This window comes from Passer montanus, unplaced genomic scaffold, assembly GCF_014805655.1.
Source record: "Passer montanus isolate IOZ18808 unplaced genomic scaffold, ASM1480565v1 scaffold5, whole genome shotgun sequence".
In the NCBI taxonomy this organism is placed as follows: domain Eukaryota; kingdom Metazoa; phylum Chordata; class Aves; order Passeriformes; family Passeridae; genus Passer; species Passer montanus.
The window spans coordinates 1849033-1876979 of record NW_024369929.1 but is presented as its reverse complement, the minus strand read 5'-3'; the positions used below and the strand labels follow the sequence as shown (position 1 = coordinate 1876979).

At 38.4% G+C, this 27947-nt stretch overlaps 1 protein-coding gene across 5 annotated transcripts in view; it reads left to right on the top strand.

Moving 5' to 3' along the window:
* TLN2 (talin 2) overlaps window positions 1–27947 on the top strand; it is a 142018-nt gene that overhangs the window by 4400 nt on the left and 109671 nt on the right. For 4 of the 5 annotated variants that reach the window (XM_039722844.1, XM_039722846.1, XM_039722848.1 and 1 more), the window contains exon 2: window positions 26–150. The exons of the other annotated variant lie outside the window; for it this stretch is intronic. The gene's annotated coding sequence lies outside the window, so the exon portion shown is untranslated. The remainder of the gene's footprint in view (window positions 1–25; window positions 151–27947) is intronic. 5 annotated transcript variants of the gene reach the window in all.

Genomic DNA, 27947 nt, shown 5'->3' with positions numbered 1-27947 from the left:
ACATTTTGATATTTTCCACTTCCAGTTGCAAACTGGAATTTCATCCCCAGAGATCCACCCCCTCGATTCTCAAAGCTCCAGCACCTTTTTACTCAAGCATCTTCATAAAGCTAGAAAATGCACTGACTGACTTCACAAGGTGATACAACAGTAAGTCTTGTCTTAAAATATCTTTACAGTATTACTGTGCTGACTTACTTGTAGTCCCTTTACTTGGCAGCTACCAGTTGATTTCCTGCCAAGATGGGCCAGGCTGGCACTTGAAAATGCCTTCCTTTCATTCTCAGTAGGTAGCTCATCTTTCTGTGTTCGGGCAGCAGGAAGAAAGTATGGTCTGAAGTGAATTGTAAATGAACCTTGTGTCTTTCTCTATGGCAACTTTTGTTGGTTGAGATTTCTTATTTTCCTGAAAAGTGACATATAACCCAGGAACAAGCAGCAGACTCTCAGGCTTCTAAATCACAGCAAATAACAATTGAGTTGATAAAGAATCTACATGGACTGATTACTTTTTTTGAGTTGAATAACAATTTACATTTGCCAGCTGTGGTAGATTTGTTGCTCTAATATGTTGAAGAGTTTAGTTTTTTGTTGAAGTATTTGGAGTAGTGGTGTGAGAACCTCTTAAACAATGGCATTGTCTTCAGTTGTGTAATCTTTTTCTTATTACATATTGTTTATTTTCATATAATGATCTCTCTATCTTTCTTGAGAGTTGATAGCTGTAATGTGGTAAGCAACCCTTTGTCTCAGCAACCTCAAGTCCAGCCTATCCTGTGGTTTGGTTTCAGTTGTGTTCTGTACTAGCAGGAAAGTTCTGATTTTTCTGGAATGTGAGATTTAAACTTTGTGTATAGTTGATATAAGTATAAGCATAAAACAGTTCCAAAAATTGCTGGCTTGAATTTGTTCAGCTGGAAACATTAATTAGGCTTAAAGTAATTTACAGTGAGTACCTTTTACCTTAGTTCAATTTATATGTGCCAAGTGCTGTGTAGCAGGAAATGGCAAAGTGGCACTTGGCAGACAGAACAGCAGCAGGAAAGACAGATTATCAATGTCTGGCAGAAGTGATGGTGCATGTTTAAGAGAAGACTTGTGATAGGAGGAGGAATCGTCTCAGGAATGTGACAGTGGTGTGGGACTGATGGGCATAATCCTTAGACCCAATAAATATGTTTAGATACCATGATAATCAAAATTTAGCAACAGGTCTCTGAATGAATATATGAATAAGTGAAATCAGGAGGTTTAACTTGAATATTTCTGTTTACTGTAGCTTGCAATTTCTGTAATTCTTGTAATTCTTTGTCATTTGTGACTGCAAGGTTTTCTTAGATGATTTTTTTGTTGTGGTATAAGGACATATCTGTTGACAAGGACATGTCTAAACTCCCTGGGGAAAAGGTTGAGTGGGAGTTATTGCTGCACAGCCAGCATGCAGGGTCAAGCAAAAGGAACCAGTGGTGTCTCCTGGGTCAGAATATCACTAAAGACACTGGTACAGGGAGGAAGAGATCCATGTCCAGCTTCAGTTGAAAAAAGCAAAGGCTGTGGGAAATGAGATGACTCTGTTGTCATGTTTAAAGTACTCTTTGGAAACATTATGTGCAACAGCTGAGGATGTACAGACCCCAAGCAAGAACCCAAGATATTGTAGTATGTACCAACTTGAGGAATATTTTGGGTTTTTTAATTAAAAAAAAAAAGGAGACTATGTTTGCAGTTGTGAGTAGGGTCCAGATAAGCCTGGTTGTTTGCTGGGTTGTCTGTTCAGCTGCACTGTGATACCAACGAGACTTAGCAGCAGCTGATTAGTGTAGGTGTGTGTACAGAAGACCAGAAGCTGTGAAGAAAGGGTGGTTAACTTTGCCTTGTGAGCTTGGGCAGACCAGACTATGAATTAAGTACAGAACAAATGCAGACGTTGAGGAGGGGTTCAGGGCATGTAATGAGGTTTTGCTGAGGCCTTTGTATCTAGTGGATCTGGACGTGTAAGGGGTCAGTCCAAATGGATCACAGGTGAGTGAAAATTTAGTCTCTCTGCCTAGGCAGAGAATGTATTTTTAGAGTTTTCATGACAGAGCTTTAGCTGACTCTGTAATACCACTCCCAAGAGAATGGCAGGGCTTTGGGGATGAAGAGATGAGGCAGAAAAACACCTTGATTGTGGTACAAGTGTGTGGTTAAGGTGAGCTGCTTATGCAGCAGTTATGCACTTGGAGGTTGTTGAACACAGATGAAGGAAGCCTGCAAGCAGGAGGAAGGGTGGATGTGGCCTGAGGAATCAAGCACACCAATACAGGAGCAACTGTAAGGCCAGGCCATGAAAGTGGCTGGGTAATGAGTGTGAATATCTCTGTGGGAACAATGTGTTCATGCCTCAATGCTATTATCATTCCTTTTCAGGGATAAATTGCAGTTTGAAGCGTTACAAATGCCATCTGTGTATGAGCGTAAAAATCCTCTAGTACTTTAGGTTGAAAACAAAAAAACCCCACTGTTTTCCATGTGGATCTTAGTATAATCAGCCATTGCCTTAACTTCTCTGGGATAATATTGCCAGCCTACCATTTAAGGCAATGGTTTAGAAATACTTTTTTTTTATCTCACACCCTTATCACTAAAAGATTTGTGAGCACACAGACCAAAATATATATATATAATTCATAAATTTGCACACATACTACTCAACTATTATTATACACATAACAGCACATACACAAAAATTAGAAGTTAATAAAAGAGAAGAAAATAGTTAGAATAGGTTTTAATTTTTAACAAAACCCTTTTTTACTTTCATTAAGGGATAATTCAGTGAGAGCTATGTGATTGAACTTGCGTCTCAAAATTTTTTTTAATGTTGGTTCATCATTTGTATACAGCCATTTTAAGGGCCAATTCTGGGTTCAGTTTAGTTCAGTACTTGGTTTTAATGACTTTCTAAGTCATTAAAAAGATGCCTCACAAAGACAGATCCAAGTGGAAGAAGTGCATTGTTGGTGATTACTAAAAAATGATACTAATTTTCCACTCCCATACACTAACTATGCAGAAATTCTTCTTGGGATTTATCTAGTAAATTACTGCCTTCAGTGATGTCAATCAGTTCTTCTTGCAGACTAATGGGAAGATGTTTCATTCTTCTCTTTTCCTGAAGCACTTACTTTGGAAGATTTTTAAACAGTGTTGGGGTTTTTAAAAAGACTTTAAAGTTTAAGAAATTATGTACAGCTTTCAGAGTGTTTTATAGGAGGGTTTTTCAGTGGAAACATTTGCAAACATCTATTTTCAAAACAGTCACCGTGAAGTGGAAAGCAGTTACCTTCTTCCTCCCAGTTAAAACAGGCTGTCAGCTTCACCTTGAAGGGACACCTTAGGTGTGTATTTATCTGAAAATACCTGGTAGCTAGGATAATGCTGACAGCCCCTTGTCAGCACAAAAAGAACAGACAATTTTGAAGAGTTGCCTTTGTAGGAAAAAACACATGGTGTGTCATTAAGTGTGACAACTCTTTTAGGCCCTTTGCCACAAGATAACTAGCAAAACTTACTGTGGGAGTATGAATTTGGTGGTCACTGCCTATCTTGTTACAAGGTATTCCACTGCTTGAAGATCTTATTTTTATAAAATTATATAATCAATGACATCCTGAGCACTTGGTGCAATCCTGCCTCCAGCATTGCTGTGTTAGTTTATCTATGAATGATGCAGTGAAAGAATTTCATGTGTGGTTATGGAGTGCCTGCTTTAACTGGAATAAAAAATAAAAGGATTCCAGTATAAAATACATAAGTGTACACTTGGACAGTTTTCTCATAAAATATTGTTTCTATTAAAGAAATAATTTGCTGTTGAGTTTACTTTAAAATATCGTTCCTGGAGTGGTTCAGAACAGGGAAGTTCCCAGTATCCAGCATATACCCTGAGATGAGGCATGTAAGAAACATCTGTAAGGTCAGCCAACAGTGTAGCACACCTCCCACACTGCATAATTTGTTCTAATTCTTGTTTCCTCAAATCTTCAGCTGTTTTCTGTGAGTCTTCCAGCAGTATTTGCTGACAAAGGAATGCCATATTGTCTTCCATGAATTATTTCAGCCGTTTTTTACTGCAGTAGGAAGACCAAATGGTCTCCCATGCCATATGCCTTTGTCTCTTCTGCTGTAAAGTAAGAAACCTTAAAGAAGGCTTTTGAAGATTTGGCATTGAGTTCAGGTGGTTGGGGTTTTTTTAAGTGAAGTACTATATTAAGTATCACATGATTTGAAGAAATTGTAAAGGTTTGTTCTCACTTCACTGGCAACTTAATTTTTAAATGTCTTGCTGATCACAATGGCTTCATGTTATCATTATTTAATATCTCAAAGCAAAATGTTTAGAGTGACTTTCATAATTAATGATGAAAATCCATATTTCAGGTAGTTAACATCCTAATTCCAATTTTTTGGAGCCAACTTTTTGTCAGATCTGATTAGATTGTTGTTTTTACCTCGTAACTTGTGTGACAAGTAGCTTTTACTGGGAATGGGAAGTCAGCTGTTGCGTATGGATTTTGAAGCAAAAAGATGATCTGTCTTGGCATCTGTGTATCTGACATAGTAACACTTCAGAGTCTTCAGGATCAGAGGTGACTTTAGGAAGATTTGCAGCTGTAGAGGGCCCTAAAGGCACTAAACCATTTGTGTATTTCCCTGGTTAGAGTTCTTTACCTTCATTTGTCTCATGTTACCATAGTTGAAAACAGAGTATTTAGTTACGGGGTCCACATGTGTTGTGACAGCATGCAAATTTCTGTGAGCATGCCTTTGTTAATTGTGGTCTTAGGTTGTGCCAATTAAACTTTTAGAAATAAGCATTCCTAAATAATGGAAGGGGTTTTTTTTTTTTTTGGTGAGTTTTGTTGCTTTTGGTTTTCTTTCCTTCTGGGACTTGTAAGGAGCAATTCTTCTGGTTTGCTTATAGCAGCCAACATAGTGTAGTTCCCATCCTGCCTGAGGCTACAGCAGATAAATTCCAAGTACCTGCAAAACATCTGCTATCAAGCACCAGTGCTGTCTTGGTACCCACCCAAAAAGTGTATCTTTTCATGTACAGCTCATCTTTCTGTAGCTGCCAAGGAGTGAAATACAATTTTTGCCCTGAGGAAGATGCAAAAGCAAGGTGGGATTGCAGATAATTGTGTTTTGGGTAGAAAGAGAAGATAAAGCAGGGAGTTGCTTTTAGAAGTTGTTTACAAGACAGTGAAAAGCAAAGGAAGAAATGTAGAATGAAGACAGAAAATGATAGAATAGAAAGAAAAATGAGAAAAGCATTTTCTGCAAACTTTAGTTACAGCTTTGTAAAGACTGAAGATTTTTAGTAGTGTCTATTGACTAATTGTTTGGGGTTTTTTTTCCAGACTAATTTGACTTATGCCAAATTTCTTACTTCATGTCTACCTCTCATTGTTTTAACCAGAAGTGTATTACTGCTTGTCAAATTCTCTTTGTGTTATAATGACCAGATACAGAAAGCAACCCTGTCATCCCAGAAACAGACCTTACAGAACAGCTGTATTCTATATCAACACTTGTTCTGATGTCTTCAGTAGTTTTGCTATTTCTCTCTGAATTTGAGTTGTCTAAGAGCTGTCTAATTTAGCTTTCTTTTACTTGGCACATTTTTCTTTACATATATTCTGTGAGACCTCACTCTCCCATGACATGTGATGAGTGAATCAGGGTGCTGGAAACTTGTACAAGTGAAATTTGTCTTCCTTCTGGGTCTCTAGTATTTAGTAGTAGTTTTGTTTCTTCCTGGCCAGTCTGCAGATGCTTGAAATACTTGTACTTGTTAGGGTTTGCCATTTGAATCTAAGCAATTCATACTTTAGATATCTCCAAGTAGCTTAGAATTAGAAAAGCTTTCTACTGGCAACATTCGTGGGATATTCAACTAAGCAATAGGAAAATGCTTCTTTATAGGTAATAAGCTAATGAAAGCCTAGTATTTGTATAATCAGGCTTGCCTGAGGAGTATGGCTGTCTTGTCAGAAGCTTTTGGAATGCTGCCTTTTAAGTGGGTAGGAGACAGTCTTGTGTTTTGGTTGGTGTGAGTGACCATTGGTAGTGAAACAGCTGCACATGGGGTGGAGGAGTTTGGGGCAAGTAGGGCAGGCCAGTCTGGGCTTCTCTCTTGGAGTTGTTGTTTTTAGGGAATGCTGCCATGAAACCAGCTTTTTCTCCACAATGCATCTGATGCAAAAATGGGGTTAAATTGAGCTATTTGCATGGAAAAATCCCCCACATTATAATGCTTGGTGAAGAATGTAAACAGGTGGATCTGGGTCATTGTTAGGCACGCTCTGGTTCCATAGTGGATGTCTTGGGAACAATGAAATGAAACTCAAGTGGGATGCAGATTTTGGTGCAAGGGGTTGCTAACAAGGAACCTATGTTTGGCAAAAAAGCTCTAGTGATATGTGGAAGGCAGAAATCCTGACTAAGAGCTCACTAAGGAGGGGATTTAGAGAAGACCTTTTGCACTTCCAGCATCTTTTGTTACCTGCTTTGTCAAATAGTACTTTTCTGTCATGCAAAGCTTTAAATGACCTGTTCAGCACACACTGGCCAGTGTCTGATACCTCACTGAGGGGAAATAAAGACTGAGTGTGCTTAAGGTTCTTTAAATAGGTGTTATACTACAATAAGACAGTGCTCTATCTTCCTAGCAGAATGAATAAGGAACTAAAGCCTCAAAACAAGTATTTGTTGTAGAAGAGTTTGCTTCTTTGAGCTGGAAGATATAACTTGATGTGTTTAACTGTTCTGAGATTCTGTGGGAAGTCTGCAGGGTGCTGTAACTTAATTTGTTTGTTTATACTGCTGATTTCTAAATGTCTGTTCTTGGCTTGTTTGCAAAGTCTTGCAATAGTTGTTTCCTGCAACTGAACAAAGGAGCAGTGTTGAGTATTTGAGAGAGTGCTTAGCAGGTAGTCGAGAAAAGGTACTTCCCAGTAACTCAGCTTTGAAATCCTTGAGTTGAAAAAAAGTCTTGTTTTCTCACACATGCTCTGCTTTTCCCATGCATGCTCTGTGGTCTTGCTTTAACGTGTGCTGTTTAATGATTCCAAATACATAGGAACTTAGGTTTAGTCCTACAAAAAGCAGTGTGTGGGCAGGAGGAGGTTTGCCCACTTCCAGATCTCTGAGCTATGTGTTAATGTTGAATAACTTCTCACATGGAACCAGCTGGTTGCATTTTCTGAGCTGTTGTTTCAAATCCTTGTCCTGCTGAGATACCGATGGGACTGTTTTGTTTTTTAAGGTGCTCTTAACAGACATACAAGCTGGAAATGCAAAATTGAGCTAGTAATAGCTTAGGTCTCCATGGTGACCATGGGATCTTGAAAACGAAGGAAATTATATTTGGCTTCCTGGGGCTCTGAGTTACTCCTAGGCCCTATGGATTTAGGCTTACAGTGGTAAAGTGTTTCTTCAGGCAGTATAGAAAACTGTATACAATATAGAACATAAACCCAGTTTGTAATTACAAGAGAGACACTGTGGTAGTGTTCAAGTGAAAAAAAAAAACAATAGGAAGCCCTTGAGGAGGTCTACAGAGATGAATTACACTTGACAAATTACTTCAAAAGAATCTTATAAATAGTACTCTGGGCTGCCTCCATGAAGTGTCAAAAGAATGAGCTTGCTGTATGACAGTTACTACACTTGAAGGCAGTGAGATAGTGAAATTGTGCTTTCTGTTGCATATACTTGATATCTTCTAATCTACTGAGCTCAAATTTTCAGTTATTCATAGAGGCAAAGTCATTGAAGCACTCTTGAAATCTGAGGATGAGGAGGACCAGCTCTGATGGAATGTGTCTGTTAAAATAAGCACGGATATGATGTGTCACATCTGTCTAAATGAGTACCAATACAGCCTGTGGCTTTGGCAGTTGATTACTTGCTATAATTCAACCCTCCCATCAAAATAAATTCACTTATTTAGTGCTGATGGTCAGAAAGAATAAGTATACATTTGTTTTGAAAAGTGGAAATAATTTAAGTTCAAGATGGTTTGTTTGACTTTGCAAGGATAAATAGACCCAGGAGAATGTGGTGTTGACTTTGAGTATTTCAGCATAGTTATTGTGAGTCAGAGACAAGGACCAGTCTTTATGCTTCAGTGACAAAGTGTCTAGACATTGAATTGAAATCTGAACTATTTCTGTAGCTTTCTCTTAGGTAGAATGGAGTAACATACCCAGTATCAATAAATTACTGGCATCCATTTTTTTGTTTCTGCCTTTTCTTTTGGAGAAAAATGGGTTTGATTGTTTAAGGCAAAGTTCTCCTGTCATCTGATGCTTTCCCACAGCATGGAGCCCTCTGTGGGCTCTGTGGCTTTTGGCTGTCAGAGCTGGGTAGCCAGATGGGCTGTGGGTATGCATGATAGAGCAGAAGGGCTCAACTTCAGCCACAAACAGTGCAATTTACTGAGAGCCTGGGGGAGGAGCGTTTTTTTTACTTGCATTGTGTATGCAGGCATGGCTAAACAATCAGGATTTTACCCTTCTCAGAAGCACTGCAGGCTTGTAATTGCTCTGTCAAAGGTAAAGGCAGAAACCTTGATGGGCAAGGGGAAAGTAACTTTGTGTGTCACAGCAAATTGAGTTCCTGAAATGTCAAATTTGGATTTGAAAATATAATTTGAAATACTGACTTGGAAGGCATATTCTGACCTACAGCTTGAGTTTGAAGCTTTATTAAACTTGCATCCCTCTACCCTTTCTTTCTCATGCCATTCTCTAATGATGTTTCATATTCTCACTGAGCGTGATAGAAATAACATATCTGAATTGCTGTATTCTGATGATACTTGAGAAACTCAGGAAATGGATATTGCACACCAGTATTAGTAGTGTGAAAAGTCTTTTCCTGATTTTCAAAAGTATATCTTTTTCAGAGGAAAAAAAAGACTAATATATCCCAATTGTTGCATTATTAAAAATAAAAGCCAAAAAAATTGGCAGCAATCCAGGAAAAGTTGAAAATGCTCCAGTTCCCCAGGGATATATTTATCTTTTTTTGCGCGGTGTTGTAACTGACCCCAACTTGCAGTGACATTAATTTAAGTTTATTCCAACTTCCTAAGTATTAATGACACTTGGGCTTGAAGTAAATGGGTTGTAAATAGGTTTTTAGATTGTGGGTTACTCTTAACTTGCACCTTGTTTTGGATTTGATAAATTGTAAGTTTGGCTAAAATTAAAACTAAGATGAGCTGTTAAGTGCATGATTTTAAGCTACATCCAGGAAAAGTTGAAAATGCTCCAGTTCCCCAGGGATATATTTATCTTTTTTTGCGCGGTGTTGTAACTGACCCCAACTTGCAGTGACATTAATTTAAGTTTATTCCAACTTCCTAAGTATTAATGACACTTGGGCTTGAAGTAAATGGGTTGTAAATAGGTTTTTAGATTGTGGGTTACTCTTAACTTGCACCTTGTTTTGGATTTAATAAATTGTAAGTTTTGTTTGTTTCTAATGGCTAAATAGAGCAAGTGGAAAGATCTTGCTCACCAGCTTGCACCTGGAATGTGGGCAGCTCATTTTGGTGAGCTGCAAGTATTATGCATTCTTGAAGTTAAAATAGATCCAATCTCAGTTATGTTCTCTTACTCTCTATCCTAAAACTCAAAAATAAGATTTTTCCATCCTGGTTATTGGATTTGGTTGTTCAATTTGTGCTGCCTCACACTCCTCCATACCCCAGCTTTTTGGGCATTTTTTATCCCCAAACTACTGCTGTGGGAAGCATTGCTGAATTCCTTACCAGCTGCATATTGGTGTACAGCCTGGGACAGTAAAGGGGTCATTCCTTGGAAGGTGTCTGCCTGCACAGCAAACCCTCATTGTTCTACACAGTGCTAGAGTTTGAATCCCATCTTTCTATTCTGTAAAGGGATAATCCTATTTTATTGAAATTAAGACTTTGGAAAAAAAGGTGTCCTCTAGCAAGGTTTGGGTTTCAACACTTGGAATGAATACGATAAAAATAATTTCCTGTGTCCAGCTACCACTTGCCCTCTGTAAGAAGCAGTTCTTTGTTTGAAAGCTGTCAGGTTACAGGACAGACACTTGCTTTTCTTTGGTTCCTCCTCAGCTGCTTTTAATAGGGAACATCTTTTTCAGTTGCCTGCTGCTAACACTAAAGAGAACCCTTGTTTTTAAGTGTTGGGATATGTTTGGCAAGAAATATCTAATTCCAAATCTTGCAAGAAATGTTTGTTACCAAGTAATGAACTTTACTTCATTCCAGCATCACAAAGCACATCATCATATTGAGCAATTGCCATTAATGCTGTTTCCTTCTCAGATTGTCTGTTCTGTGTGAAAATAGGGGTCTTATTCATGTACTGATGTTTATTGAATCTTGCATAAATACTGCCATCACAGCACATGAAGGGCTGGGATTTAGACATGCAGCAGTTGTTTGCAGAGCAGTGAGGAATCTGCCCTTGCTGTGGGTGTGACACTCAGTGTGTGGTGCTGCACACAGAAAATGCTGGGAAGCTGGATGCTGATCTTAGTGTCTTGTCATCTTTTTCTTAAACAGTTTTCAAAAGAGTTGGGGCATGTTAACTCTACACAGGAGGATGCTAATTCAACTAGTGTCAAACTTCTGGCCCCTAATCTGGATTCTACTTTTGAGCTGTGTTTGAAAGAGAATCTGATCAACAGTTAGTATAATTTCATGTGTATTTTGTGCTGGAATCCCTTTTGGTTGATTTCAAGTAAAGTTACATTGATATTCTGTTAGTTTATGACAGCCTTTCGTCAGGAGTGAAACTTTTGATGCCAACTTCCAAGACCAGAATTCTCATCAGAATTCTGTATTAGGTACTCTCGTAAATATGATTCCAAAGATTTTCCTGCTTCAGGTGATCAAAGAGAATGCAGAGATCTCTCCTGATTGTTGTGGCTGTGATGAATTTCTGGTCCATCCAACAGTGCAAAAAACTGTTTTACAGTCTCTTGTGTGCAAAAACATCTATAAACAAGCTTCCTGATGGGATTAGCTCTTCTGCTGTTAATCACCCTTCAGTTTTTCCTGAAATCAGTAACTTAAGTGGACTCTAGTACAGTATCTATCTGCTTGATGGAGATGGGGCTGAAAACTTTGGGCAGTATTAACAGAAGACTTGGTTGACTTCCAGTGTCCTTCTCCTGAATTTTCAAAGTTTGAAAGCATTCTTATGTTCATTATTTTAAATTTCAATGAGTTAGAGAGTGTTAGGAGGGATTCTGCCTAATAGTGGGACAGAAGTTTTAATCAACTGTGTTTTGATACTTTAGTTGTGTGAAAGCAAGTAATGATGTATATCAGTTTGCACACTAGCTAGAAACTGGAAATTCCTTTTCAAAGAAATTCTTTCTGAGGAGTGAAGATTGTGCTTGATGGAGCAGACTTGCAGCCAAACCAAATTGTCAAATGAACACAACCAATGCAAAATTTAGTCTTTCTTTCAGCTGAAAGGCTGTGGGAAAGCTAGTATTACTTTTCCTTGTTTACTCCTTATTTCAGTGCCAGATACTTCCAAGTTCACTGCATTTGGCATTAAAATAAATGTTGTACACAGAACACTAAATGTTGACTGTTACTAATTTGTGTTGTAGAAATGGTCAGTGTGTCTTGCTGGCAGATGAAGCCTAAGAATGTTGTGTTTGGAATACTTGTATCTTTCATTTTTTCCCCTTCCCTGCAGAAAAAGTTGCTTTAAGAACTGCCTGTTAAATTGGAAATGACCTTACTTGCCTTCAGTTATAAATAGTAAAAAGGAAGGGGATTCCCCTGCTGTCAAGCCCCATTCATGGCTTTCTATTTTGGTTAAAGCCACATCTTACAATGAGTGCACTGTGACTTCCAGCCCTCAGCATGCCTCAACAAATGTAGTTGCATTCCAAAAACTATGTGCTTGAGGGCATAAGCAGGTAACATTGCTCTGGTACAAGTCCTTTTTGTTTCTTTTTTAGTTAGTGGAGTTAGAGATGCCACAATATGTATTGAAACAGTGTCTATGTGCTAATTTGTGTGCCTCATGTGTTCCTTTGGGCTCTGTTGAATCACGAGAAGCTATTAATGGTGAAACACTACAGTGCCTGAAATTTGAAGAAAAAAATCTTGTTTATATGAGAGTTTGAAAGGGCAACCCTTTTGCTTTGTTCATTCTGCTTTCTCTTAGAGAGCTGTGGTTCTTGTACTGTTGTGGAAATGGCAAATGTTTTTTTGTTTTGATGTATGTCCTTTAAGACCACATTAAACACAGTTTTAACAATAAGTTCTATAAAGTGTTAGTGAAGATATATCCTAATTTGATACTACAAGTGCTAACTGTTCTGAACCACTTAGTTATATATATTGTATATCTCACTAGCTGATCAGTTACCTTATTGAAATACATTTTTGGCCAAATGCAGGTTGGTATTGGTGTCCAGTTTACACCTCACCTTCAAGTCACACTGTTTATATCTTCAGCTCTGCAGTTATGTGAATGTGTTGGGAGGAAGCATTTGATAATTTGGAATATGATAATATGATTGATACTTGATCTTGCAAGTAGTGCCACTGGACAAGAGGATTCCTAATCAAAGGTTTCTGGTGATTTGTATGGAAAAACAGCTCCTGTAAAGCAGTGTAAAAAGCTCTGTATCTCTAAAGTGCATGGCAGGGCATAATTAGTGATGTTCCATTATTTTGTACATCACTCTAATCTGGTTTTGAAGGGAGAATGAAGGCAGGCTTGACCTCTGACTTCAAGTGCTAGTTAAATTGATTTGACTTAAGTAGTAGTTTCATGTCATTTCCCAAAACAAGACAACAAAACTGTGGGCAAAGGCAGAATTAGTTTGAAAAACATCATCTGTTATAGGCTCATGTCAATCCTTTTCCATCCTTTTGCTCATGTCAGACAAACTAAAACCAGATTTGTCTGGTTCAGCTTCTCTATGATTGACACAAGTAGGTTATGAGTGGTGATTGTACTTTCAGTTCTTGAGATTAAGAAACAGCTACAGTTGTGGGTTTTTCAGTGCTCTTCACTACATGAAGGAAGCTGCTCAACCTCATCTGCTTCTCTTTGCAAAGCTATTCTATTGCAGCCAAAGCCATTGTTTACATGTACCATGCATAAATTGAGGATTTTGTCCTGTATGAAAGTGAAGAAGATTGTGGGATGTGTGCTTGTTAATAAGGTATCATTTTCTTGACAGAACTTTAACTCTCCTGAGACAAGGATAGTTTAGATCATCAGATTTGGAAGTATTAACCACCATCAGCTATTTCTTACATTTTTGTTTTTGAAGGAAACACCAAAACAGCAGAATATTTGTATAAGTATCAGTCTGGGAGGCTGTATGAAATGTAATTACCAAGCTGAACTGCATGGAAATGGTATCAGTTTTATTTACTCCATCTGAGAGGGCTCTAATGGTTTTTGAGTGACCAGCTTATCTCTATTCAGTACCCTGGCAATGTATTCTTTCCCTGACTGTGTAACCATTTGAGTAGTAGTTTTTACTCAACACTGCAAGGACTTGGACATGCACAGACTGAAGCATCTTTTAATTCAACCCAGATGACATAGAAAAAGAGTCTGAATTCTGCTCGGTTTATAGTGTGCTGCTAGTATTTAAATGCAGATTCACTACAAGTTCTTACTGATTCCTGATCTGCAATGGGCACTACATACACAGGAGAAGGCATCTCTGAGTATTCATTGTGGAATTTTGTAGCATAACACTACATTCTGTATCTCAAAAATACAGAGATCATAGTTTCCCAGTTTGAGAACAGCTAGTGTTGTAAAAATTCCCCAAGAGTGAAGCAAGTTCACCCACTGCTACAACAGTGCTGGCTGTGTTGTGTTCTCCCAAGTTCCCATCCAGTGGTTTGCTGAAGTCTATCAGTTGCAGTGCTGAGATCTCAGAATTCAACCTGGCATTTGATGTTTGAGGTGCTTTTTCACTAATATCCCTGACAGGTCAGCAATTCTTAAATAAAGTGAGGTTGCTGGTGGCAACAGGCACAGGATCATTCCAGTAAGGACTTTGGGTAAGATAGATACCTAACAACAGATTACAGTGTAGGTTTGTTTTGAATCCCCAGTTATTTCTGGCAAGGCTTCAGTTTTCTTCAATAAGATTAGCATTGCCCTTATCTGTAAAGTCTTGAGATGAAATTATTTAAAATAACTTCTACATGTTTATGAAATACTTCTTTCTACTCAGCCTTAAAACTGAAGGAAAGCTATTGATTCACTTTATTTTCTTTTAATCAAAGGGCAAAAAGCTAGTATTTTCTATCCAGTTTTGTACATTGCCCTCAGTAGGTGTAGAATAGTGAATTGAAGGGCAGGAGGGCAGGTGCTCATGCTGGGAGTATCTGGTGTCTTTTGGAACGTCTGGCTTTACTGCCTGGAAGAGCAGCAGTGCTGCAGTGAATGGCAGTGACAGCTGCTGTAGTTTCAAGACCAACAAATGACTTCATTTCCTAGATGATTTATTTTTTTATTTTATGAAAAGTTAAGCATTTGTAAATTAATGCTAACAACATATTGTAGTGGCATGTTCATTACTGAGGTTGGGAGTAATGAAACCAGTCAGGACTGAAGGGTGGGCTGTGTATCTGCATGCATATGTAGGGTTGCTTTTGTGTTTGCATCACTGGATAACACTATCAGCAGCTTCTAAGACCTGTTTAAAACATTGTAATTCTTTTAACTTTGTGAGTTGTTGAAAGTTTCAAGGGCAAGTATTAAAGTAAGAAGCATTTGTTAGACTTGCATAATGTGAATTTTAGTGATTTGAAAGGGAGATGAGGTCCATGAAGAAGTACTTTAGTTGTAGAAGATACATTTCTTCCCAAGTTAACATTTTAGAATCAATGTTTTAACACTCATGAAGACTAAAAACCCCTTTTGGATTGAAATATTTACTCTACTGGCTCTAGTGTAATTTCTTTGCTTAGTTTGCTGTGTGAAGTTTAGCCTAAATATGTCAATGCTGAATTGATGAGTTGCATGAGAATGAAATACTGGATTTTTAGAAATATGTAAAACTTGGCATTTCTTAAAGGTACTCTGTTATGATTTGGCAAAAATATTGTAGTTTTTGACAGCCTCAGACTTTGGTCTTCAGGTTCATGGATGTCAGTGAGGACAAATGACATTTAAAGAGAAGCTGGATTCAGAAACAGTCACTGCTTGAAGCTTTGCTGATTTGCTGTAGTGTTTTATCACAGATATCTTGAAAATGAAGATACCTTGTCTACAAGTAAGTGTTGGGTGATAGAAATAGTGACACTGCAGATATTAAAATTATCAATCAGAAGTTTCTTTCTTCTCCACACATCTCTAATATGGACTTCCTTGGAAGCATTGATCAAACGCTGTAGGTTTGCTATAGCTCCTGTGTGTTTGGACAGCAGTTGCTGCTGTCAGGTCATTCCAGCCCAGTTCTGCAATTTGAGCTGCCCTAGTTTGTTATTAACTTTACTCTGAAGGACTGAAATGTGGTTGCTTTGCTGCTACGAGTCAAGTTATTCAAGTTTTTCTGTTAGTTGGCTTGATGTGTTTGTCATTTTGAAAAGCAGTGTCATAACATGCTGTTTCTTTCACAAACCTCTTAGCTTGGGTAAAGTATTGGAAGTGTTTTTCTCCCCACTACAGTGCTGTGATATGCGTTAACATCTAAGTCTTGCTTGCTGCTAGACTGTCCTGTGGACCTGTTCCATTATTCAGAGATCCCAGACTGGCAGGAAGGAGCCAGTAAATACAATGGTATGGGGGAATATTTTACTGGCATTTAATGCTCTACACACCTCAAAGCCAGATAGCACCAGTCAGAGTGATACTGGCTGTGCTTTAATGAACCTGGCAAAACAAGTGGCTAGTGCCAGCATTTATTTTATTCTTAGCCTTAGCTGATCAGTAATCAGAGTTTAGGCACTGCTGTCTTAGAACTGTATTTTACATCTGCATCCCTTAAAATATTAAATGAAAAAAAAAGAGCAGAAAATATTTTCTTTTAGAGTCTTACCGTCTTAGGGAAAGTATTTGACTGCATAACCTATAAAATTGTATCAACAGGAGGAGGAACACTATAAAGTATTCAAAATAACTGTGTGATCAGATTTAATTTGACAGTCTGGAGTTTGCCATGAGGAACTTTTGTCTTTGACAGGACATCATGTGTGTGTGTTGTTCCACCTCATCTCAGTGTTCTTGGTATGTGAGTTATTCACAGGAGTTATTTGTATACTGGTACATAATAAATACATAGGAAGATTTGTGTTGTAGTACATTTTGTTACAGTTGCTTAGTTTGGAAACAAGTCGTGTCATCTGAGCAGCATTCTTTCTAAATGCCCAGGGAGTGTCTTGTTAGGTGGCATTTCTGACAGTCTGGTATTTCTGCCCTGATGTCTGAGCTGGCTTCAGGAACTGAAGCACTGTGGCTGTAGCAGCTGACTTGATTTCCCCACTGATCTCATAGTTAATAGTTCTTTTGCCTTTTTCTTTTCTGGTTCCCCTCTTGGCCACCTCTGTAGCTGGAGCTTTAGCAGGTATGCTGAAGGGCCTCTCTGGTTTAGGCACATGCAAACTGTGTCATCACCAGTGTGTGTTTTCTGTGATGAACAGCTGAATGTATCACTCCATCTCTTATTTCAGACCACTGAGGCTGGGTCCCTACTCAGCTGCCTCAGGGGACTACCTGAGTGCCTTTGCTGCTTTGTTTTGTTGTTGTAAAGTTGTGGATGAAACTAGGAATATCGTGTTTGAACAACTTCTCTGGAAGAAATGGTATCATGGAATGAAAAATGAAGAGAATGGTTTCTGAAATAATTGTTCTACCAAAAACAATGAAAGAAAGTTTGGGGGTTTTTTGAGCAATTCATTAGGCTCTCCTTGCTGGGAGTGCCATAATAAACACTGCATAGGATTCCAAACATCTGTCATGGTGCAATAGTGGGTTCTAGAGAAATACCTGAACTGAAAAAAAACTGGTTTTTGTTGTCAGGATTTCATACTGTCATAGTTCAGAAATGGGAAATGCTAGAATATTTTTTTATCATTGCCTCAATTTACTATGAGAGGAGGCAGAAACATGAAAATCCTTCAGTCAAAACGTGATTCAAATGTGATGGGAAACTGCACGACTCCCTTTGAGAGAATCTGTTGATGTCTTCATCTGTTATCTTGCTCTGAAAACGTTTCCTCATCATGTGACAAGTGTTTTGACATTTTAATTTTTTCTTCTTTTTTCTCTTTTAATGAAGATTGGCTAGTTTAGCTTTCTCAGTATTTTGTTTGAGGCCATTTTTGGGCACAAGAACATTCAAGTGTAAATAAAACTAATTTTCTTCTCCCACTGCCATTCCTGTCTCTACTGGCATAGAGTCAATACAGTTGATTCTTAGTATTAGTTATATGTAATTGTCTGAATACTGACTTGATTTTGAAGTACAAACACTCAGACTTACTGGAATTTTCAGCCCTGAAGGTTGTTTCAGCTGCTCTGGTACTTGGGGCTGCTACAGTGTATACATCAATGGTCACAACTATTGCCAGGAAGCTTTGCCTCTTCTGTTCCAGATTTGAAAACAACTAAGAGAAAAAAAGTATCATTTGCTTTCTTTCCTCACTCTGTATATATGTAGAGTAACTCTTAAAAGCTTCAAGGTTAATTTATTTCAAAGCTTAATCACATGCTTGCTTTTAAGAAGGAGGGCAGAGTATAATAAATGGCCTTTCCTACAGAGGGGGAAACATTGAGCCTGAGAGACCCAAATGCAGCCAATCTCCACTGCATTGTCAGTCCAACAATGAAGTTACTGTTCAGGCAGAGCTTCCCAACTTGGCTTTTTGGCTTGTGAGGGCTGATCTTAGGGCAGCACTGAAGCTGCAGCCGAAGCATTCTTTGTTATGGTCAGGGCTCGTGCTGTGTCACCAACCCCACGGTGTTGCCCAAGTGTCCTTGACTTCTGTTCAGATTGAGTTCCAGGAAATTTGCCAAAATGTTGTTGTTCAGCTTCTTCAAAAACCTACTACAGCCTCAGGTTGTTTTTGTGTCCTGCTGCCAAGCGTGGTTTGCTGCAGATAGAGTTGGTGGCTGGATGTTAACAACTGCAAAATGTGCAACTTTTGGTTTAGTGTTTTTGTGCTGATGGGGTCCACAGTTCAGAGATTATTCTAAAGGGTCTTTTTGAAAGAAAGAACTGCTCACAAAATAATGTAATCTAAGATGCAGAGCCAGTGTAAGTGGCCTAATAAAGAAAACTCCAATACTGTGAGTTATAGAAAGTTGTGTCAGTTCATATTTGAAGAAATGTAAAGCTTGTAAGAAATTGGTGCTGGCTGTAAAGCTTAAGGGGTGTTCCAGGGCAGCATCTTTCCCTGCTGCCTTTTCTAGCAGTAAGGAAAGACCCCTTGAATTAGGCCTTGAAATAATTGTCCTGGATTTAAGACTAAGGTGTTATTATTGTTTTAGTAATTAAAAAGTCACAGTTAGGAGAGCCTTGTGTACCTGTCCACATTTTAGCAGAATTCTTCTTCATGTTACTCTGATATTCCAGAGTTGTCTACTTCTCTGCTTTTTCTCCTTTAGATTATTTGTGTTGTTCTCAAAGAAAAACAGTCCAATTTGTATGACTTTGAAGATGATACTGAACTTAAGTGATACTTGGTAATCAGGCATATCTTATCAGTCAACTCTATTATATCTGGAGAGTTTTCTGATGTTTTCTGAGATCTGGCTTCTAGAGAGAGCCTGTTTCCTGAGAGGTAGGAAAGAGTGAGAGAGAATTCCGGCTTAAATGTTCTGTTCTACCACATATTTTGTTCTTTGTATAGGCTTTCCATACTTCAAATTAATAGATGAGCAGTTCTAGCCAGTTAATTTCAGGATGTGTCAGAAGCTGTGATCTTCACGCATAAATGATGAGAAGTTAAATATCTTTTGAAAATGTATAAAGAAATATTGAATGAGCAGTTCTAGCCAGTTAATTTCAGGATGTGTCAGAAGCTGTTATCTTCATGCATAAATGATAAGTTAAATATATTTTGAAAATGTATAAAGAAATATTGAGCTTAAAATATCTGCTTTGACCAAGTTAACTAAATGAGTGAGATACATTTAATAATGAAGGGGAGACAGAAGGAAAGCTTAAACATTTTAGGAGCAGTAACATAACAGAACCCAGAAGTCTGAGGAGCTACCAAGTATGCTGGGACTGTACCAAATAATGATACATAGAGTAGAGTGAAAAATCTGGTTTTATATTGTCAGTACTTTTATTATCATTACAACATAGTTCTTTTCCTGGAATTTGAGGAATATAGGAATTAGAAATGCAGCTAACAGAAGGACACTTTGAACAGCTCCCACTGTTCAGGTGGTCATTGACTGATATTTGAAATAGTTGAAAAGAATTACTCACACATATCTATGATTTGTAGAGGCTTTTCATCAGGGTCCTTTAAAGGACTTATTTAGATACGAGATGGGAACAGAGTTAAAGTTGTACTTTCTTGAGTTGAAGTGCTCAACATTATAGAAAAAAAGCTTCTGCCAAAAATTATGTAATAGAAAGAACGTATTAGTGGAGTATAATACTTGAGACTTTAAAGAGTTTCAAGAAATGGCAGTGCCTTATGCATATTCCCTTTCAGCTTACAGAACAAACTTTGCCATGTGTGAAAGAGCTCTGGGGCAGGAGCTGTTTAGCCCCCTTTGTCAGCAGCTTTGATTGCTGCCCCAGAACTGGGTTCTCAGCCTTCTGCAAGGTCAGTGATGTGTTGTTTTGTGTGTGAGGCAGCAGCTCAAAAGAGCAAAAGCTGTGAAAACTTGCTATGCAGCTTAGGATTTTTTCCATATTTCTGCAACTCTTCTTTGATGGGTGGGAACTTTATAAACAGCTGCCATGATCAGCTCCTTAAAAAGTCTTGGGAAACTTTTAGAAAACTCAAAACTTAGAATAGACTCTGCATCATAACCATGGATATATTTGGTCATGAAAAAATACTTTCTCTGCCTGGGTGAACAAGTTAATATATACTTTTATAAGGTTCCTGTAAGAAAGTTCAGTGTAAATTGAAGAATAGGTTGCTTTTGTTTACTTGGAATCTTAATTTTGTTTTGCAGTTGGGATTTACAAATGCTACCAACTCAAAAATCCAGTATGCAGTTTATTAAGGTATTATGCAAAACAAAGCAAGCTTCCTGTTTAGCAATTCTGTGTGCTGATGCTGTGTGATGAGTTTTTTATTGGAGTTCTTTTGCTTTCACTAAATGATTAGATAGCTCTCATTTTGAAGTGGATTATAAAATACCAGACTGAATTTTAATTGCATATCTAGACCTCTAGAGGGGCTAGTTCCAGAAGGTGCTTTCATCACTGAGATGTTCATTGGCATCCTGTTTGTCTTTCTTCTGTAATACTCTTGTCAGAATGGCTGAAACTAAATTTCAGTGCTTTTGCTTGGGCTCTGAAGAGATCTATTCTAGGTGACAAGAACAGTAAAAGAGAAGTGTTTGTTTACTAGGGAAGATTAAGAAGGTGACACAGTGATAATGCTTGGAGTGTGGGACCAAAAAAATCTGTGGAGGACTGGGCCACAAAGCCTGTTGAATTACAGGTTGGAGAGAAACAAACTGAAGTAAACTGAGTTCCTCTGGAAAATATCCTTCAGTACAGAGCACAGTGAAGAGCTTGCTCTGACTTCCTTGTGGCCACATTTCCTTGCTCCATGTGCCCTGTGACCTATCTTCAGTGTTCCGTAGCATGGCTGTTAGCACACGTCTCCATCCATGGGCTGAGGTGAAGGCATCTCAGAACTTCAGCAAGAAACCAGTGAGAATGAAATTGTATATGGATTCCATGGGAAATGGCACTACAGGCTGGGGTACTCTTGGGCATTTAGGTGTTTTTTCTGTGAAGTAAAGTGCTTCAAATTATGCTGCTGTTTTCCTCAAGTGGGTCAAGTGATTTGAAGTTCACATGAGTGGTGTCAGGAGGGTAACACGTGCTCATTTAGAAGGTGGTCAGGAGAGCAAATAGAAAAATAAATCAAATATGCATTAGTGCTGTGGAAAATCAATACATACAATTTCTGACAAAGGAATTTTGCATTTTTCACTGACTGTAGCACTTTTCCCAGTGTTTCTATGACTTGAGCTTTGATGATACACTTTGGTTACTTTCAGGATATCTAATGTGGTGATATGCAATCTATGAAGTTAAAACTGTAAAGGTCTCTTGATCTAAAGGTCCAACATTGCTGCTTGGCTGTCAGTGGTTGAGCTGAACGAGGAAAAGTAGGAAGAATAATTGTCTGCAGCTTTTCTTCCTTATTAGAAGCACTGAGGGATCAAATTCAGTCTTCACCAGATAGAAAACTCAGCAAGATTTACATTTACTCAGTTTACATTCAGTGAGAGGCGGCCCCTTGGTTTTTAACTGTTCACTTTGACTCTTTCAAACCATCTGGGGATTTTACTCAGCCTCTCTCTTCCTCCAGGGAATGTGGTTAAAAGAAAGGTGTCTGCAAACTTGTCAGTACAGATTTGTCACTGTCAAGTTATATCTGAATCTTGATCTCATTATTGTGAGCTTCTGTTTAGTTTAACAGGAGTTCAGCCATCCTTCCATTTATGCAGGGGGAAAAAGAAAATGAAAATAAACCCTGCATTTTCATTGCAGTTGTTGCTCTACTGTAAACTTTTTAAACTGCTTAAGTCCATACTTGGATCATCTTTAAACAAGAATTTTGTTTGAGGTAAATTGAGTTAACTGGAAGGAGAGATGCTGGGGTGTCTCAGTCTTTATTTGATGCTTTAATTCTTCTAATGCTGCAGCTGCCTTTGCAACCTCTTTTTCTACAAACCCCTGTTGTGGTTCTGGCTTGTTGTTGTCTTCAGTGTGCACTATTGCTTCCATTTAGCACACTTAACTTCTTCATCACCTGCATGCTGTCAGCTTTCTCTTTTTTGCAGCCTGAATTTCCTGACTTGGCTTTTTGCCTGCTGCAGAAGGCTCCTTAGGGAACAACGTCAGAAAGGTCAAGCTTTTTTAATAAGACAATGCTGTCATTTTTTGTTACTTTAAGTAATTTTTTTTCTCTTTCCCATTTTCAGATATTGTACACGTCAGAAAGGTCAAGCTTTTTTAATAAGACAATGCTGTCATTTTTGTTACTTTAAATAATTTTTTTTCTCTTTCCCATTTTCAAATGTTGTAAATTATTTTCTAAAATTACCCAGTGTAATTTTTCTCTTGTTGCTTAGAGTTGGTAGTAATTAAAGGTGCCATGCATGTGGTTGAGGTCAGTTTTTTGGTTAGGAATTAAACAGTTAGGATCTGCTTAATACTCCTAACATTCATTTAGGTACAAGTGAGAGGCTGTATTTCTTCCCATTGCATCCAAGTGGAGTTGCTTCAACTGAAAATCTGAGCTCTGAGCATGGGTCAGCAAATGACTCTTCCCTAATTCTAAAGGACAGGGGCTCTGGTGATAGGGCAGCAAAAGCTGTAGTTCTGCAGTGGATTGACTTGCACAAGGCAGTTCTGGAGAGCCACAAAAGGTGGTTTCCCAGGTGTTCAGCCTCCTGCAGTTGTGTGTCTCAAGCTTCTTATCATCAAATGTGAATGCCACAGACAGTTTTTTCATAAGCACTGCATGGAAGGAGGAATTGCTGCCAAGCCCTTCTCTTTATCTTCCCCCTCAGCCTCTGTTTTCTACCCTCTGGTCTTCAGGTTGCACAGTTATTACTGGTCTTTTTAAAGGCTGTATATTTGCTTTGGAAAGGGCACTGTTACTCCTCTCCATATCCAGAGAACGGAGGCAGCTGGAGCAATCCCAAGCTATCAAGCACCTGTGCAAGGCTGTGGAAGATTTCATGTCTTTATGTACAAAAGAATATACAAAAGAAATGCTCAGTTCTGGTCCTCTTCCGTTTGTGGTTTGTGTGGTTGGTTGCCCTTTCAAGGGTAAAGAGCTTGGAAACCACAGGACTTAGCTTTTATCTGGGCCTTATTGAGGGTGTGGTGGCCCTATTTATATCTCAGCCTGGTGGAGAAAGGGTCTTCTCCACTAAAAGGGAGAGAATTAATCTTCCCATCTTGAACTGGGGAATTAGTGCAGGCACCTTTGGAGGCTAAAAAGTGAGGCAAACAAGGTGTCCAAGTTCTCCCTTGTAATGCCTGATTTTATATCTCTGTAAGGCTTAACCTAGTCCACAGAAACTTTCCATCAGGACTTTCATGTTTACTCTTAACAGTTCTCTTGAGCACGTGCATTGCCTTTTAGATTTAAATAGTGTAATCTGAGCCGAGAGCAGTATATCAGCACTAAATATATCCTTACAGCAGAGCCTAGAAGTCCAGCATTTGGAATCTAGTTTTTGAAAATAAGGACTTGGGTATTTTTTATAACAATACCATGTCAATAGTTATTTTTATGTGGTAGTGTAATTTAATTTTAATTTATTTGTACATTCTCCTGAGGTGCTATTAGGGATATAGGAGCTGCTATGATGAAATCAATGTGAAGCAAATCAATTTAGGCTAAATGGTAGTGTTTTGTTTGTGGGGACTATGGATTTGCTTAAGTAACAAAGTGTCAGAGTGTAAGTTGTAGTCTGTCATGATTGTCATGTAATGCCATAATCTATTCCATTTGAGGGCAGAAATGGTTGAAATTGTACTGAAGTGTCCATAGTGGAATATGGTAATTGAATGTTAATGGAGAAACACATGGTTGGTGAAAATTTGTGTAATTATTACATGCCGAGTTAAATTTTGTCTTGTCATAAGAAATGTGGCATAGAGTAGAAATAGTGACATAAGAAAGCCTGAGTGGCTGCATTTGAATCTTGTTGCATTTTATAGTATGTAAGTGCTGAAATGAAAGACACTGGTGTTTGGCCTCTATTTTTTGTTCCAGTCTTAATGATTAACTTTCTATAGCTGAACTGCTGTTGTATTCCAGAGATAAGAAAATGACCTAAAGTAGCTGGATTTTGCTTGGTTTTTAAACCATAGCAGTTTTCATGTAGGATTCTCCTGACTGAGCACGTTGCATAGTGAGGAGAGACACAGACAGAACAGAAAGAGGCATCTTTGCAAACTGCATTTTACAGCTGAAACCTGTGGGAGCACATCAGGAGCATAAATGACCTTCAGTGGTGGGACAGCAAGCTCTGCCCTTGGTTGGGTTTTTCTGCATTGCAGATGCTCTCAGATATGTTGGGTGCAAGCTAATGTTCCAAAAATGGACTTGGCTGTCAGGTCTTTTTCTACATAGTTCTAATCAAGTTATGGATGTTTATAAGAGATTGTGGGCAGACATGAGAAATGATGTCAGCTCTGGGAGGCAGCAAACAGAAAGGGAATAGGATGCCAGCTTCCTCTTATGACATATGTAAGTTGGTTTTGGTCTTCCACTCAATAAATAAATAATTTTGAATAAAGCTATTTGTAGTCAAGGTTGTTTATCAGATGGGCTAGAAATGATGAAGATAAACAATTAAATGTTGCTCAGAACATTTTAAAACTTGATTTCCCTGTCTGAGGACAATTACATGTAGTCTACAGATTTCAGATTTGGAAATCTCCCCATATGGAGAGCCTGATGTGAATTGGTTGCCTGTTTTGCTTAGTGGTTGTTCATATTGTTTGAAAGGACTGTGTTTTGTCTTTGAGAATGTTAGGAAAGAATCACTGAGCTTTGGTTCATTGACTGTAAGCTCCTCCACTTTTGTCTTTCTAAAAACTCTGCATGTAAATGAGGTGGTATTTCATGGCCTAGATTTTAGTGTTTGCCTGCCTTCTTGTCATACTCACAACTCTATGTGAAACTCCAGGATTAGAATCTGTTTTATTTTTTCCTCTGCTTTGTCTAGGCTGTCATTTAGCATTCCCAAAGTGCTCTCTTGGATAGTAGTGCTAAAAAATGTACATATTCACCTTTCTCTTGGTTTATTTTGTGAATTCCTTTTCTGTAGGCTCATCTTAGACTGGATCAAGCAAGTCAGTGAAAAACCTTGTATGAAACAAACCATGCCAGAGTTGGAAGTGATTAGACTGTGGTTTTAAACAGCATAGCTGTCAAATTACCTGAAAGTATCTAAAAATGCTCTAACAAAGCATGCGTAGCATATTAAAAGGTACAAAAGGTATTAATCTTGGCTAGAGCATGCCAGTGATTTTTTCCCCCATCTCTAGATGAAAATATTACCAGAAACATTTGCAGTTAAGTAGAAAATGCAGCAACAGTGCAGGGCTGTGTTGTGGAGTTGGGGTGGAGTTCTGATGCCCCTTTATTGCACAACTAAATCAGCTGATTTACCAGTTCACTCTGAGCATGCACATGGTCTGCCACACCTGCCACTGAGCATCCAGAATTAAGCTGCTAAGTGAAGAACAGTGTATATGGTCAAAAATACCCGATTTTTTCAGAATATTTTTGTAAGAAAGAATTAAGTTTCACCACAATTTAAGAAAAATAAATGCCCCCCCCAACCTCTACTAACAGCAAAACAACCCTTGCAAGCAGTTTTCCAACAGAGAACTCCTCTATTCAGTCTTTATTCTAACACTAGACATTCCTTAGAAATAAATTTAAGAGCCATACCAGGATGTCTGGTTGTCTAGAAAAAGAGCTCAAATTTCCAGTTATCTTTAGCAGGTATCAAATAGCACAGTAACTAATTGTCTTGGAATCACTATTTCTGATTTTAAAGCTTAGTTTTGTTTGGAAAGTTGGCTGCTTGTTGATGAACATTCTGACATTAGTCTCTACAAATCTTAGTTACAGAAAAGATAGGAAAACAACTATTCTGAATATCATTCAGATTTACAGCTTGTGTGGGAAGGCAAATTCCTTGGGAGACTGAATCAAATAGTCCCCTGAACTTTTCTGGAAACTGTCTCATTATTGGAAGTTTCTTTTTGTGTGAATATTTAATTTGGAGCAGGGATCTTTGAAAATTTAGATTTTATAGTTCATAACCACAGAAACATGGATTTTTTTTTTCCTCTGGGCTAAATTCAAGTATTGTTAGATCCTATCACCCCACTGCAGTGTATTGCAATAAGGTCACAACTGGAATTTGACCATGTGGCTGAAACGTGCTTTGCTTGTTGACAATGTCTTCTCATTCTCCAGCTCATATTGCTGTGCACAATGCCTTCTGTGAAATAAAGCCCTGGAATTACAGTGGAAGTTTGTTCTGGACAACTGGATTAAAGCAGGGCATTTGCAGCCACAAAGGAAGATATGAGGTACAATGTAACTTCAGTAAGTTTTTACTGGTGTCACTTTGAGCATTCAGCTGTACTGTGCAGCAGGGAGAATTGTGTGGTTGCACATATGGTGTCTTCTTCAAAAGGTAGTTTAGGGCCTTGGCATCTCTGCTGAAATTGTCAATTTAAAGGCTGACAGCTTACTCCAGTCCTCAGAGGGACGGCTGCATTCATGAAAACAGTGAAAATGGACCACGACAGAAACAACTGCTTGTTTTGTGGAGCAGTGGGAAAGCTGGGAGTGCTTCTAAATCCCCTGTGGAGAGAGAGAGATGACTTGGAACATGTCCTAAAACTTGGTTGTTTCAAAGGAGTGCCTGGTAGGGGGAACTGGAAAGCTATTGTGGAGCAGTTGCTGCCGGAAATGAAAATTAAAGGGAAAAAAACCTCCTTTGCAACTTGAAGATGAAAACTTCAGAGAAATGTGCCTTCAAGTAGAGAGCACACAAGTTTCTGGGAGAATTATAAACCACCCCATGACCTTGAAGAAAGCTCCTCTGTTTTTGTGAGGGTGTTTTTGGCTCCCTGTGGATGGGTAGAATGTAGGAAAATGGAGATAGTGATGAAGGTAGTCTCACCCTTAAGGAGTTACAGCTGTGCTAATTATCAACAATTAAGAACAAGCCTGCCCTTAATGGGGCACAGCTAGGTCCAATTAGGATGGGTATTGTAAAAGAGTAGGTTGGCTGGTTGAGAAGTTAGATGGAGTTGGTTGGCTGTGCTGAGGAGTCAGTGCTGTGAGGAGCTGCCCATGAGAAATCACCAAGAAAGTATGAAACATTTGCAATAAGATGGTAAGCTCCCTTGTGGTGAAAATCCCCCAAGTTGCCAAGGTCCTGGTTGTTTTTACGCTGGCCCTCTTTGCAGCTGCTTCCATCTCTGAAATTCTTAATATCTTTTATTGCCTTAATATTGCATCTATGGGGCAGGTGAGCATGGCTAGGTGTCCCTTTCTTCCCCAAAGCCTGATTTCTGTGAAGGTTTTGTGCAGCAATGACCTGTCAGTTCAACTGCAGCACAGATGTCAAGGCAGAAGGTTCTGCAGATACAGCTGTTAATTTATGTTTTTCTTTTTATTTTGTTGTAAATTTTGATTTTGTTGTTTTAAAAATCGTCTCTGTGATAGTTGTACAGCACCCTTATACACACTTCCTTTGTACAGAGGCATTTCCTCTCATCTCTTTTGTTTCATTTATCAGTATTACTTATCAGATTACTTTTTTTTGTCTTACCATTTTTTGAATGTTCTCTCTGCTGCCTGTGTTATAAACAGGTTAGGATTGTTAACATTGTACATATCCATCTGTCTAGGCAAAATCATGGAAGAAATAAATGAAAAAGCCTTTACTTCTGGTTTTTGTCCTTTTTTTTCACCTGGTTTTCCTGTGTCTAGAAGTTCAGTGTTATAATTTAATTAAGGTAATTTTATCACTTCAGGCATATATGTCCTTTGGACAGAAGGCATAAAAGCTCAGAGATGTAGACCATCCATCATAAGGCTTTTTTACTTACCCAACCATGTGGTTGTGTTGAATAAGTCTTTTCTGTCACCTGAATTTTTTCAAGCCTTCATTTCTGGGCCCATGCAATCTGAGGCT